Source organism: Chinchilla lanigera, unplaced genomic scaffold (assembly GCF_000276665.1).
Source record: "Chinchilla lanigera isolate Chin_1 unplaced genomic scaffold, ChiLan1.0 scaffold00111, whole genome shotgun sequence".
NCBI lineage: Eukaryota > Metazoa > Chordata > Mammalia > Rodentia > Chinchillidae > Chinchilla > Chinchilla lanigera.
In genome coordinates, this window is record NW_004955512.1 from 4,092,941 (window position 1) to 4,106,932 (window position 13,992).

Sequence of the window (13,992 nt, forward strand, 5' to 3'; positions counted from 1 at the left end):
TTTTAGTTAACTCTGAAATCAGTTATTTCATTTGTTTTTAACCTCACTCTACTATTACTATTTTTTAAATGTTCTATACAAATTTGCACCACTTTTTCTTGTAGCTTTTTCAGTTCATATAACCTGAGTCAGAAATGTGTTATCAATCATAATAGAAATGTCACTGGAGGATTTAATTTTGTACTGAAGTTTAGTCCTAGCTACTAAAGTGTGTAAGCATTAAGAGTTTTTCTTAAATTGGCTCTACACAGAAATGTTTTCCTTTTCACTAAATGATCATTGTGTTTGCATTTTTTAAAATTTTCATTTTCTAAAGTGGTGCAGATTTAGGGTATGTTAATCAGATGAGCAAGGTGAGATATACATTATAAGGAGAAGCCGTATAAATCACAATATAAAATTATGGAGTGTACTGTATATCTAATTCTCATTCTAAAAGCAGCCATAAAGGCTGAATTGGAAGCTTCATGTCTGCATGAAATTTCCTATGTTTTTAATGTGTATGATGGACTTAATTTTTCTTGGATATTAAAGTCTGCCAATTGCTATGAAATAAATCTGCCGGTTGTTTGGTTGTTTCTGTTAGTGATAGCCACAGACATGAGAACTTGAATTTATTGAGCACATATACCTGTGAATCCCTGGATTAGCCTATTTTTGTGTTATACAAGGTCAGTAATGAGTATCTGACCTTCCAGCATGCCAGGCTTTTTTCTAATTATGTTCACTTTGTTTCATTCAAGTTCAGTGTGATGAAGTTGGAATCCACCAAAGAAAAAGATTAATCTTGATCTTTAATTTTGTTAAATAATAGAACTATAGAGGCAGACAGTAGAGAAGGTTCCAGAACCAGGTACTTGGACCTGGGTTGTGTTCCTGAACTGTTTGCAGCCAGAGGGCTGTGAGCAAGGGACCTGGACAGAGGCCTTGCTTGGCTGCCTCTGCTGAGACCTGCTGGGTGTGGGTAAAGACACTTCCCCCTCCTGTTTGGTACTCTGCTGCCCATCCCTAACCCTGCAAGGGCTTTTGCAGAGCTCCCAGAGCACAGAGAAGATGGCCTGTCTGTGGTGATCTCTGGACCACGTGTACCCTTCCTGAGGGGAAAACAGAAGAGGGAGTTGGTGCTTTCTCTGGTTTAGCCTCTTGTCTGCCCTATTTCATTCAGAAAGTGCCTTGACTTTTATTTTGACTGTTTTAATCTGCCATTCTAATACCTGCCAGCTGAGCTCTGTAGCCCCAAGGGGCCCACTAATTTCTGTTTCCTTTACAAGCAAGCCCTGTCTAACCCTGATCAGTTGAATTAAGGTGCCTTCTTTTATACAGAAAGGGGTGGAGTACTTTAACGTGTTCTTGAGGTCTCATGCACAGCACAGCTGCCAAGAGACCCAGTTTTCCTTGAGCAGGGCATGTCAGGAGGCATGGGAGGCAAGTCCACAGGGACAGTGAGCAGCGGTGGGTGGGGAGGAAATGGGGCTGTCAGGTTCTGTCCACTGACCGACCTCTCAAGGTTCAGTGCCAGAGCACTGCTGCCCTGCCTCCCATTTCCCTAGCACGTCAGGTGAGTCCAGCCTCTTGTTCATGTGTCAGACGCTGGGTTCTGCCCTGTGGTTTTCCAGCTTTGGCCCCCCTGGCCCCCAAAGCCTCATCCCCATTACCAGCCAAGTTAGGCCATGGCAGGAACCAGGTTTGGACTTTGTATTGTTAGGTAAGGCTTTTTCTTTACTCATTTGTGAGTGGTTACACAGCCTCAGTTAAACCAAATAAATTGGATGTCAAATGGCGGAGTCCTCGTCGCTGAGAACGTTGAACTTCACTTTGAAGAATCCCTTCCTCAGCAGCTTCAGCCACACTGCCATTCACCTAGGGCTGCAGGGGTTGCCGTTCTATTTCCATAACTCCATCCTCTTCCTACCTGGAAAAGGATAACAAGATTTAGTACTGCACTGAATAACAGTGTTTCATTCAACAGATGCCACAGATACATGTAAATGGTGGTCCATAACTTTATATTACCCAGTAAGATTGTGGCCATCCTAGGGTTTTTTTGTGTGTGTGCTTTTGAGACAGGGTTTCACTATACAGTTCAGACTGGCCTTGAACTCACTTTGTAGCCCAAACTGGCCTTGAATTTACAGCAATCCTTCTGCCTCAGCCTCCCAAGTGCTGGGCTTACAGGCCCCACCACCCGGAATCTTAGTTTTTCTAAGTGCATTCTGTGTTAGCCTTAAGGCATTGTGGAATGATACATTTCTCAGAACTGTCTCCATAGTTAAGTGATGGATTTTAATCCTACTTCAGCCTGCCTAGCATCATTAATAGGAAGTTAATAGGAAGGAAGCAGGGACTCAATTCTCTTACCTCGTGTATCAATCAAGACTATGCATGACTAGATCTTAGGCAGTCATACAATTCTGGTTTGGTTTGTTTTGTTTTTGGAGACAGGGTCTCAGGATGTAGTCCAGGCTCGCCTTGAACTCACTATGTAGCCTAAACTGGCCTCAAACTCATAGCAATCCTCCTGCCTCAGCCTTCCAAGTGCTGGGATTATAAGCATGCACTACCACACTGGTTTAAGTATTTAAGTATCTCTTATTTTAAATACCTAAGCTTGAATATTAAAATATCTCTCTAAATATAGCTTAAATATTTGAAAACTATATAGTTTTTGTTTTGTTTTTTTGAGAAAGGTTCTCACTGAATTGCCTAGGCTGGCCTTGAACTTGTGATCCTCCTACTTCAGATTCTTGAGGAGCTGGAGTTATAAGGCATCTGTCACATTTTAAATAACTAATACAATTACTGAACTCATGAAGTTAACAATAGTGTAATATTAGAGACAGCCCTTATTTGGAGTTTACCAGCATTTGCATGCACTGTTACATCCCATGCCACTAACCTATCTTTTCTCTAAATTGCAGATTATTGGGGTTTTGTTTTATTTTGGATCAATACATTTTTACTTGCACATTTTTCATTTTCTATTCTCCTGTAAAGGCAGTGTTAACTTTCTGCAATAATGTAACTTTATCCAGAAAACTAAAATGAAGTACAACTTTTATATAATTTGAAAAGTGATAAAATATCCACAAGAGAAAGTAATCCTGCAGGTCCTGGTGTTGTTTCCCAGAGTAAACAGGAATGCAACAGCATTAAAAGGCAGTTTTCAAATATTTATGCTACACGAAGATTCCATGCAAATACCTGCCTTTGTTCGAGTAATGCAACCAATTCAATGGTAATGAAGCAGTGCAACCAATTTCCGGTCATTCTTTACAGTTTTACATTGTTAAAGTGCTACTAAGCAATAAAGTCACATCAGTTCCTGCGCATGGTAGAGGTGGCATTGTGAAATCACAAAAGGTGCAGTTTTGAATGCATGTGGAAACAGTAACAAGTAGCCTAAGTACAGATGGAGAGAAGCCAGTGTAGTCTGTAATTAACTGGAAGTAATAAAATTGGTATTTAGACTCAAAGTTGAGTACTGTACTGGTGAAACACACATTTCTGAGGCCAGGGATATAGCTCAGTGGCACAGCACTTGCCTCACAAGCATGAGGTCCTGAGTTCAATTTTGAGTACAAAAAAAAAATACAAATTTTCTCTTTTAAAATTGAAAATGAAACCAGCAGTTGATGAAACCAAGATAAAAGGAGATATGACAATCTCTTACACAAAATTATGTATTTTAACAGCTTTATGTCATAGGTATATAATTTTAAGTACTTTTCTACAATTTTAAGACCTAAAGAATTGAGTGAAAAGGCATACAATATTTGAAAATATGTGTGTGTATGCAGTCTGCCCAAAAATTTATACATCAGGATAAGAAAAATGTGTAAATACTTTAATACTAAATTTATTGGGACATCATGAGGTGAATACAAATTACCTTTGGCCTCTATAGTTACAAGAGGTACTCACGTGGTGGCCATGAGCTCGCAGACATTTACTGTATGGCAAACTGCTCACGTGTGTATACATTTTTTTGGTAGATTTTCTATATATTATGAGAACACACCAACACTATACACTGGGGAAAATACAAACAAGATATATTACAGATTTATCCAGTGGTAATTCAGCTTACACTATGCAATAAAACTAAAAAGAATTTTTTTCTGCAGAATACTTAAATCTTGTGGCACTTAAAATTTGTTAGCCTTTCTACTAAGGCAAATTTTACACAATGAAAAAGATTAACAGAACATTTGTCTATTATGATTCATTCCAGCTTACCAATGGCCTACTCCATGCATGTACTAATGAAAAACTTTTTTTAAAATGGCCCAAATTTCTCTAACTCTTGTTTTCCTGATAAGCTTCCTGGCTGATGACAGGGCCATTGGGATTCAGTATTATCCAAAAGAAGCTAAATTGATGTTAAGACTGGAGATATGTCAAAGTTTGGACCCCCATCAATTCTGAAAAATACCTAAATATGTGCTATCATCAGCATATACACTTAAATGAATTTTGGATTAAACTAGCCATTGGTGGTGTATTTGGATATTCTTAAGAAAAACTTGCTAAAACTAACAGGTGCAGTAGTTGGCCGTTCTGGTCCACACACAGCTACATTATACGCATGAATGTTTCGGTTGGGGTCCCCCCGTGATGTCTCCAGAAAGAAATGCAAGCATGAGGGCGGGGGCCCAGGCTAGGACTGGGCTGCTGTTGGGTCCGGCAGGGCCCACAGCCAGACCCTTGGGTTCATTCGTGGCAGCTTTGGGGAGGAGCTGTCATTGTAGTGCAGGGAAAGGTCTCATTACCTTTGCAGTTCTGTATGGCCTACTTCAAGCTGGGACTGAGGTACTACCCACCTGCCCCATGGCCATAAAATGAGTATACTGGTATATGCCTGGGCCTTGCTTTTTTTAGTCAACTTTGATATCAACTGAATATTTAAACTGTCTACATGTCCACATAAATACATGATTGAATTTAAACACCACTGTTTTCTACATCTCATTTTTTTTTTTTTTCCTCTTCTCACCTTTGGATTCAGTATGTTCTTGATTTCTTCCACACTGCTGACTTTATTAAACTTCTACATAGTGTTTTCTCTAGAGTTTACACATGATCAACTTACTGTTCTACCTTCAAATAGTACAGCACTTCATTATAATTCCTCTTGCATCATGCTGTTGTCATCATTTTACTCTTATGTATAAACCCCATAATACATTCGCATTTATGCTTTAGGTTGAGTTCCTTTAAAGCTATAAAGAATTTTAAAATGTCTTTTATCATTTTGTAGTTGCTGGCATATAAATACTGTCTGAAACTTCTTCAGTAGCCCTGCCTTTGGAACAGCCCGCCTCCCCTTCCCTTGAGCATGGGCGGTAGCAGTTCACTTCTAATGAAAACAGTGTGGCAGAAATGTTGGACTTTACGGCTTCTGCATAAAAGCCATTGCAGCTTCTGTTTTCTCTGAGCTCACTAGCGCTGGGGGAAGTCAGATGACACTGAGAGGATAGGACAGCCTGACACTCTCCAAAGAGAACCTTTTTGTTTTGTTTTTTTCCGGTACCTGGAATTGAACTCACGACCTTCCGCTTGCCAGACAGGTGCTGTGCCGCTGAGCTAAATCCCCAGCCCCTAGAACCTCCTTTCTTGCTTTTCCTATTCCTTTCTATGGGCAAAGCTACTAGGACAAGGAGCAAGTGTTGCATGGCCCTGCAGTAGTTCCCATTGCCACCAACCTGAAGGGCAGCCATATGGCTGCAGACCTAGGCAAAAACGGGTCAGGTCAGGGACTGCCGCTGCCATCCCGCTGGCCCCAGTGTGGCTGAGAGGTGACTGTGCGCCTATGGTCCCGTTGGGTGCCCCCCGCCACTGCTGTAGAATCTGATTCCACTGCTGCAGCTGTCAAGGCTGCAAGAAGGCTTCAGTCCACCACCGCGTAGGACCGCCGTCCCAGATCCCCAGGTGTCCCCTCTGGTCTGCGAGGACCACATCCCCACCCTTGGAAGCTGAAACAGTCAAGCCCATCACTCCGAGCACAGACTGGCCAGGCAGGCCTGTCTGGTCAGCAGGTGAGAGGTCGCACCCAGGGCCTGCCCTTCTGTGTGCAAGCAGTGCTTCTTCCACCCTCAGTGGCCAGCCTGACACTTCTCCCAGCGCTGTCCCCAGGTGGCCTCATTTCCCCATCAGAGTGGAATGACCCCTTCAGTACTAGCAGCCAGAGAACTGCAGAGAGGTGCGAAGATGAGAACTGTGCTGAGGAGCTGGCCAAAGGGGTGGGGAGAACCATGAACACCAGCTCCCCGGAGCGGCTGGCTCTGAGCATGCTCATGACCCGATCATCATTCAGCAGAATCACCCTCAGCCAGTGGTAACGACAAGGCATCAGGACAGCCCTGTGGAGCGCGGGCCTCCTCCAGTCACCTGCACTGAATGCCCCTGCCAGGGGCTCCTCCACCCTGCAGGAGCTTTCATGACTGTAGTGACAACCAACATCTTGACTGCAACCCTGTGAGCAGCCCTGAACCACTCAGCTAAACTGACTTTTTTTTTCTTTTTCTTTTTGAGACAGGGTCTCACTATGTAGTTCAGGCTGGCCTTGAGCTCACTTTGTAGCCCAGGTTGGCCTTGAACTTGCAACCATCTTCTTGCCTCAGCTTCCCAAGTGCTGGGATTACAGGCGTGCGCCTCCACACCCCCCTCTGACTGAATTCTTAAGCCCCAGACTCTGAGAAAATATTTCCAGTCACTCAAGTTTTAGAATAGTTTATTACAGAGCACTCACTTTCTTGTGTACACCCAAGTTTCTATGTGGTACAATACTTCTATGCGGTACAATCCTATGAACACCTGATGCAGTCATAAAAAAATGTTTATTAGCCTGAAGAATATCGGGGTTTTGTAAGTTTCCTGGCAGAAGTATTCTCTCAACTTTTGTTTGACTGAAAAGGTCCAGGCTTTTTTGTTTTTGTGCTATCGGGGATCAAACCCAGGCCTTGCACATCCTAGGCAAACACTGTACCACTGAGCTGTACTCTACCCCATATGTATACTTTTTCATATTTTATCCTATTTGGGGTTCTCTGAGCTTGCTGAGTCTGTGGTTTGATGTTATTTCTGGAAAATTCTTTGTCAGACACTCTTTCCTGTTACCCGTTCTCCTCCTGGCACTTTTATGACATGTAATTCTGCTTGTTATTGACCCAGTCTTAAAATCCTTGTCCTACCCCAGCCTCAGTGTTAGGCAGTATACCTGTGTGCCTGAGCCTCCTTCAGGAGTGGGTCTTTCTGAGCACTCCCAGCCCTCTTCCCCATGTATTAGTAGTCAGTCTTTAGTGGGAATTTTCTGCTCCTTCCCCAACAGTAGAATCAAATTATTTGTACTGTTGTCCAAATAAAGGTATTTTGCTTGTGCTCCCAGCCCCCAAGAAATAAAAGGTCTTCGCCTCTGTCGTAGGAGTGAGCAGGTTTACCATCCCTCCTTCAGAGGCACAGGGATTTGGCTTCTGCTTCTTCCCCAAAAGTAGCATCTGTGTCCTGGGAGAGTATTTGCTGATCCTTTGCCAATGGCTTAAGGCTTTCGCTTGTGGCAGAGAATAGTCCAGGAAAACAGGTGGGGTTTTGTGCCTGTTTACCTCAGCACAGCTGTTCTGTGTATCTGTGCCTTCTTGGGGGTTCTTTCCAGTCTCACGTTGTGCCCTGCTGACTCTTGTGAACACCTGAGGCAGTCATAAAAAATGTTTATAAGCTGGGCATGGTGGCACATGCCTGTAATCCCAGCACTTGGGAGGCTGAGGCAGGAGGATCATTGCAAGTTTGAGACCAGCCTGGGCTGCAAAGTTGAGCTCAAGGCCAGCCTGAACTGCATAGCAAGACCCTGTCTCAAAAACAAAAGAAGACCCAAAAAAATGTTTATGAATAAGTATAAACATTCCCAATAATGCAGACTCCCAGTTACTCCACACTGAACTGCCATCCCACAATTGCCAAGAATATAAAAATTATGTGTATTCTTCTTAGCGGTTTAAAAGGCAGTCACCTCTTCTGCTGTGCCAGATGTGCAACAGTTCATGTGTCCTAGCTCTCCCTGGAGGTGCTTGTCCCTCTGTATAATTCAGTTTACTAGGGCCAGGGATACAGCTCAGTGGCGTAAGTGCCTGCCCGGTAAGTACAAAGTCCTGAGTTTGATTCCTGGTACCAAAAAAAAAAAAAAAGTTTACTAATAGCTGGGCATGGTGGCACACACCTGTAATCACAGTACTCAGGAGGCTGAGGCAGGAGGATCGCCACAAATTTGAGGCCAGCCTGGGCTACATAGTGAACTCAAGGTCAGCCTGAACTATACAGTGAGACCCTGCTCCCCCCAAAAAAGTTTACTTAATTACTTTCAATTTCAATTCTGATAGATGTAAGAAAAATTAAGGTTCTGTAAATTACAAAGAACAGAAGAATAGGGAGAAAATACAGTTGTTACCAAAGCAGCTACTGCTTCACAGAAAGTCACTGGACTACCTGGAGACATCTCTGGACAAACTATAAGAAAGCTTCTAAGAACAGTCTGTCAGAAAGAGGTAGAATTTAGGTACTGGTCATAGTTTGCCCAAGGGAAGAGAACTCTGTGAGCTTCAAAATTGTGCCATTTACTCGGAGCTGCTGGTGGGACCACAGCTAATGATCTCTGTGGCTGAAAGTGTCAATTATAAAGGTTCTGAGATTTTACCCTACTTCCAAGGTAGGAAGTTAGCTTGATGAGTGAAGACTGAACACTTCTATCAAACACAAATGGCAGTTTACTATACAGTAATAGTAACCCAAATATGAAATTGTATCAAGAGTTCCTTCAGGCCCGAATCTCAGAGTGCCTCAGAAAATACTGGATGATGCCTGCACATGCCTTTGGGTTGCATTCCAGGAGAGGAATGCCAAGTTTTGGAAATCAGTCATTTGTAATGAGCTCTGGTAATCTTATAATGAGCAAGCAGTAAGCATGTCTGACTTCCCCCAGTGGACAAACTTCTTATACACCAGACAATAAGCAAACCTGACCTACACTCATGAAGGAGATAGTACCTCTGCCTCCCAATTCTTTGCTGTATAAATGTCTTTGACGGGCTAATCTGAAATAAAGGCAGTCAGCACTGCTGCTTGCAAGATAAACAGAAATTCAACAGACCCATGGAAAATTCTCCCACCATATGATGGAATCGAGAAACTAGGTGTTCATCTCTGTGGAAGAAACCTGTAACTCTCACAAGACACCAAGGTAACAAAGGTGGCCCAAACATGTCCTGTATGCCTTCCATCCTTGTTCCCCAATATCCCACCATAGGCAACTACTACTAACGGTAACCTCCCAGGAACGTTCTGTGGTGTTTGTTCCCACACTCAGATTGGAAAACCTCAATCACTGGGTATGGTAGGCAGAAAAACTGTGGCTATGCATGCTCTGGCTTAGACATGTGTCTCCTAACGGCCCATGTGTTGGAGGCTCGGTCCCTGGCCTGTGGTGCTACTGGGAGGCGGTAGAGCCTTCAGGAGGTGGGGCCTCGTGGAAGAAAGTTGCATCATTGGGAGCATGAGCTGAAAGGGGATTTTGGGAGCACAACCTGGAAGGCTATACCTGGCATGACCTTGACAAGGACATTGGGGTCCCACTCCCCTCCATGCTTTCCAACTACCGTACAATACCATGAGGTGAAGCGCCTGCCTGGCAAGCGCAAGGTCGTGAGTTCGGTTCCTGGTACCGGAAAAAAACCAAAAAAAAAAAAATACCATGAGGTGAACAGGGCTACTCCATGATATGTCCTGCCATGATGTGCTGTGCCACGACAGGGCCATCCAACCATGGCCTGAAACCTCTGAAACCACAAGACAAAAATGAAACTTTCCTCTCGTAAGTTATTAATCTCAGGTGTTTTGCCACAGTGATGGAAAGCTAACACATCTCAGCAGTGGGAACTGATTGACCCCAGACTAAATATTGCTCAGATCCCACCTGCTTTTTTATGTATCCTTAGCATTTCATAATATAAGTTTCACAGAGAGTCATGGGGTAGAGACTCTTGTTTATTGATGTACACATAGGGTTAACAATTTTGCCTGATCCACAGAAGATGCTCAAAATATTTATTCAAAGAACAAATTAGGGGCAAATGTAAGATTATGAAAGCATACAGTTATACCTCTGGTATGAATACCTGGATGAATGAATGAGGGTATACAGGAAACACTGGGGGACCGTATTAGATGTGTGAAACACACAAGTGGAAATGATACTCATTCAGCAAATACTGCTAGCTTAGTACCTAATACATGGGAGACACTGGTCTAGGTACTTAATGCATCAATGAGAAAAAAAGCAAACAAAGAGCCTACAAAGGAGCTTTCTAGAGAATGAAACAATAATAATAATAATAAATCATTCAATTACAAGGATTGGAAGATGAGCTATGAAAGGAAAAATAGGCAATGGAAATCAATAAGGAAACTGGGTGGGATGGTGCGTGCTTACTCCCGGCACTCCAGGAGAAGCCCAGCCTGAGCCAGTTTCGTAACTTAGTGAGACGCTGTCTTAAAAAGGGCTAGGCATCTCTCTCTCTCTCTCTTCACACACACCCACACACACACACACACACACAATGTGAGTTCAACTCACTGAAAAACTGACTTACACTTGATGTTCAGAAGAGATGAGATGTTCATTTGTTTACATGGCAATAATATCTGCCTGAAAGTTTTAAAGATTGAATCAGATATGTATAATCTGGCAAATAAGTAATTGCTAAACATTTTTTAAAACATTTTTTGAGACAGAGTGTCATGCGCTTAGGCTGGTCTCAAACTCACAATGGAGCCCAAGCTGGCCTCCCAATCCTTCTGCTCAGCCTCCCAAATGCTAGGACTACAGGCATGTGCCACCACGCCATGCCCCACCCTAAACAGCTGGGAGACCTCAACCATGCCAAAACAAATTGAGATAAGCAGAACAGGGTGTGCATTCATGGGTGCATGTGTCCCTTCTTTACAAAAAGACACTGAGAAAAAAAGTCCCCTTATTCCCTTCGTTGCTTTCTAGGTACTAATGGTGTTTCTAAGTCACTGTCCATAAGTAGTTAAGAAATGTTGGGAAAAGAAAAAAGCCTTCTTTTTATACAAAGTTATATGATAAACAAAATAAGCAGAAGATCCTACTGTATCCATACAAAAAATTAGGAGGTATTAAAGGTAATTTTCCTTTACATGAAACAGTACCAGTTAACTTTAAATAGCAGGGTATGGTGGCATACACCTGTAATTTCAGTACTCAGGAAGCTGAGGCAGGATTGCCACAAGTTCGAGGCCAGCCTGAACTACACTGTGAAACCCTGTCTCAAATAAAAAAAAATTAAGTAGACTGTGAAAGTTAAAGATATTTATTATAATCTTAATTCTTGAATATAAATGGAAAGAGAAGGGGAGTGCGTGGTGGCGCACATCCGTAATCCCAGCACTTGGGAGGCTGAGAAGGAGGATCACTGTGAGTTCAAGGCCAGCCTGAGCTGAACTGCATAGCTAAGCCCTGTCTCAAAAAAAAAAGACAAATAAATAAATGGATGAGGTACAGCTAAATACCAGTAGGTTAAATTAAAATTCAAAACAATATTCAATTAACCTAAAAAAAACTCGTGAAAAGTGGTAGAATTAACAAAAAGAAAGGAAAATTCAAAAGTATTTTGAATACTTTGAATAAGAGCAAGTAAAGCAGCAATAGCTGGAAAGAAAAGTCAAAACTAACTGCAGTGAAGGGGAGGGAAGGGAAGGCAGGGCCAGTCGGGGAGAACCAAAGCTTGGCTATCTTGGTACGTGAAGCGTATCTGAAAGTTGGCATCACTGGGCATCCTCCTGGCATTTAACTACATGCATTCATTATACAAACTTTTATACACACAGTAAATCTCACAACTGGGAAAAAAGAAGGCCTGTGGATAGGAGCACACAGATGAACTATTACCAAAACTATGCTTACTCATTTGGAAAACCTTTTAGCTGAGGATATAGCTGTGAATGCCTGACAAGCTCGAGGTCCTGAGTTCGATTCCTGGTACCAAAAAAGACAAAACCTTCAAACAGTGCTGGGCGTGCTAGTGCACGCCTGTAATCCCAGCACCCGCAAGGCAGGAGGATCACTGCAAGTTCGAGACCAGCCTGGGCTACAAAGTGAGCTCGAGGCCAGGCTGAACTGCATAGCGAGACCCTGTCTCAAGACCAAAAAACAAACAAACAAAAAAAAACAACCTTTCAAACAAAACACTGGACAAATCAGGTGAAACTTCATCTCTGATGTATACTGCCAGTTTGGAAATGGCAAAGTGCATCTTTTTGAGATGTGGATTACCAATATCAAAACAGGGGACTAGAACGACCAAATATAAAAGCTATTATTTGACCAGGTTTGAGGGATGCATGCTGGTAATCCAGCACTCTGGTGTAGAGGACCAACTACAAGCTTGTATCTTACCAAGGGGCCACGAAGACCACAAATACAAAGAGACACAGAGTTAGGTTAAAATATAGGGGGCCAGAACTTCTTGCCTCCCTTCAAGGAAAAGCCCCAAGTGACTGCGCTCCCTGGCTTTATTTAGACACGTGCACAAGCAATCAGAGTAAAACAGGACTCATTTGTCTGCCATCACCCATGGTACTAATCCGAATAAACAACAGGATCTCAGCTGTATTAATTTTCCCTGCAGCGCATCAGCACTCACAGTGCTCACAGAAGAGGCCAGTTAGGCCTCAGGCTTCCGATTTGGTCTCCCACACTCTGGGAAGCTGAGGCACGAAGATACCCAGTTCAAGCCCACCCTGGGCAACTTGGTGAGATCCTGCCTTAAAAGTGTAAAAGATTCAGGGCTGGGGAATGTAGCTCAGCGGCATAAGCGTGTGCCTGGCAAGCCTGAGGTCATGAGTTAGATTCCCGGTACCAAAAAGAAAAAAAAAAAAGTGTAAAAAATTCAATTAAAAGGGATGGGGATGTAGCTCAGTACAAAAGCCCCAGGCTCAATTCCCAGTACTGAGAAAAGAAGGAACGAATGAAAAGAAGGGAGGAGAGATGGAGGGAGGGATGGATGGAGGAAAGAGAGATGGAGGGAGGGGGAAGGAACGCTATTCACTACCCCAAACGGTACGCTATCTCCCAACCACCGTGAGTGGACAGGAGGAAGTAGTGAACATTTTAGGCGGCACATCCCTACCTACCAGTTAGAATAGAACTCCTTCCTTACCCTTTTTTCCTTCCTAGACGATAAGCTTCAACCGCTGTATTTCCTTCATTCCATGTTCACTCGGTGACTGTCTTTAGCAAAATACTAAAGTATAAGCTAAGGCAAGTACACTGCTGTTCCTGCCGTCTCGCTCCGCCTGCCAACACACAATCCTTGCTGACCGAGTCTATGCATCTCAGCGCGCGCCCAGCAGAGCCAGCAGACCCCAGGCTTCCCGTACTGTCTAGGAGCAAACAATGGGAGATTTCATTTGGAGAAGCAAGCAGCTGTACTCCGGGTGTGGTCCTCACCCGGATGTGTTGGATGAGCTGCCCATCTTGACTGCAACTTCAAGATGTTAATTTTTTTTTTTTTCAATATCGACGTTTTAATCGGGAAGTTCCAGGAATATGATGCCTACTTCACTTTCCACTGCAGACTCCGCCACAAGAGACTTGACTTTCGTTTCTTTGCATGTTAACTCTTGCTATTTCCATTGACACTGACGACCCTTTAGCAGTTTTGAAATAACGTGACATAAATCTCTTAACCCCGTGAAAACCTACTCATCTGTCCCCGTGGCCAATGACTCGCGAAACGGAGTAGTATCACAGTATTTATTACATTTCCTGCAGGAGGACGGAGAAGCCCAGCTCCGCTCCACGGCCAGCGCCGAGCGTGGCCGCCACCCCGCGGAGGAAGAAGTCGCGCGCCCCCGGCCGCTCCGCCGCCTTCCCGCCTTCCCCCGCGACGCTCACTTCCGGCCGCGAGGGAGCTCGGGAGCGCGCCC

The 13,992-nt window shown here is 43.6% G+C and overlaps 1 protein-coding gene and 1 long non-coding RNA gene across 2 annotated transcripts in view; one reads left to right on the forward strand and one right to left on the reverse strand.

Moving 5' to 3' along the window:
- The window catches only part of LOC102011468 (carnosine N-methyltransferase), a gene marked incomplete at its 5' end in the record, with an annotated part of 68,781 nt that overhangs the window by 48,833 nt on the left and 5,956 nt on the right, over nucleotides 1-13,992 (forward strand).
- Nucleotides 777-4,480, reverse strand: LOC102005286. Its single transcript, XR_001231725.1, has 2 exons — nucleotides 3,922-4,480; nucleotides 777-1,912 (listed from the first exon to the last, which is right to left on the reverse strand). It is a non-coding gene; the product is annotated as an uncharacterized LOC102005286 (long non-coding RNA).